Source organism: Mandrillus leucophaeus, unplaced genomic scaffold (genome assembly GCF_000951045.1).
Source record: "Mandrillus leucophaeus isolate KB7577 unplaced genomic scaffold, Mleu.le_1.0 Scaffold1194, whole genome shotgun sequence".
Taxonomy (NCBI): domain Eukaryota; kingdom Metazoa; phylum Chordata; class Mammalia; order Primates; family Cercopithecidae; genus Mandrillus; species Mandrillus leucophaeus.
The window spans coordinates 627,633-628,933 of record NW_012100254.1 but is presented as its reverse complement, the minus strand read 5'-3'; positions in this window follow the sequence as shown (position 1 = coordinate 628,933).

Here is a 1,301-nt window from a genome sequence, read left to right as displayed (position 1 = left end):
AGGCTCTGACCCAGGTCAGGGCCTGGGAACTGAGACTGAGTACTGCAGTTAGTGGGGCTGGAGGGGAGACCAAAAGAGGACTGAAGTCTGAGTCCAGGAAAGTGTAGACTTGGGAAGCTCATAGCATCCACAGCATTATGTTTAAGGCCTGGGTGGAGGCAAAGGTTCACATCAGGCAGGATGGCAGACTGGGGAGAACTTTCTTGCAGAGAGAACTCTCCACACACAGAAGCCCTGTGGAAGAGTCTAGGGATGAGATGGGGGGGCTAGCTGCCAACAGACAGCTTGGGCAGTCCTTATAGGATATGACATGGTTTAGCACCAGAACTTAGGAATGATCTTGACAGATAAGGGGGTCCCGGGGTGCCTAAAAGCAGGACCAAAGCAAAAGGCAGCCAGATGCAGTGGCTGGTGTATGTGATCCCAGAACTTTGGGAGGCAGAGGTGGGAGGATCAATCGAGCCCATGAATTCAAGACCTGCAATGGCAACATAGCGAAATTCTGTCCCTACAAAAAAAATACAAGAAGTTAGCCAGTGTGGTGGTGGATGCCTGCAGTCCCAGCTACTCTGGAGGCTGAAGTGGGAGGATCACTTGAAACCAGGAGGTAGCGGCTGCAGTGAGCCGTGATTGCACCACTGCACTTCAGCCTGGGCAACAGAGTGCCCTGTCTTAAAAAAGAAAAAGAAAAAGAAAAGAAAGCCATGAAAGGGCTGTCTGGGAGACAGAAGGTATTGGGGACAAATACAGTCTGAGCCTCATTGGTGGCAATCACAGTCTTTAATTATTAATTGTCATATTTCTGATTTGTTAGCAGGTGCCAGCTTGTAGGCTGGTTGAAGTACAGAACTCAGAGGGAAAAAGAAATTAATGTTAGTTTTCTGGAGAGCAGCCCCTCTCTGACACCATCAAACACTTCTTTGTTTCCCTTCAACTTGGAACTCTTCAAACACCAGGGGTTGTGAGGGTTTGGCCATTCTTTTATCTTAGGTCCATGTGAGTGACAGAAATGGTGGGGCCTGGGAAAGATCTCCCTCCTTTACATTTTCTCTTCTCCCTCCTCCTCCTTACAGAGGGGCAGGGGCTCTTGTAGAGAGATCCCTGGCCCAGGAGAGAAGACGCCAAATCTAGTTTATCTCACTGGCGGCCTTTGAGAAAAATGCTTCAGGGCCGGGCGCAGTGGTTCATGCCTGTAATCACAGCACTTTGAGAGGCTAAAGTGGGTGGATCACTTGAGGCCAGGAGTTCGAGACCAGTCTGGTCAACGTGGTGAAACCCTGTCTCTAAAAAAAAAAAAAAAA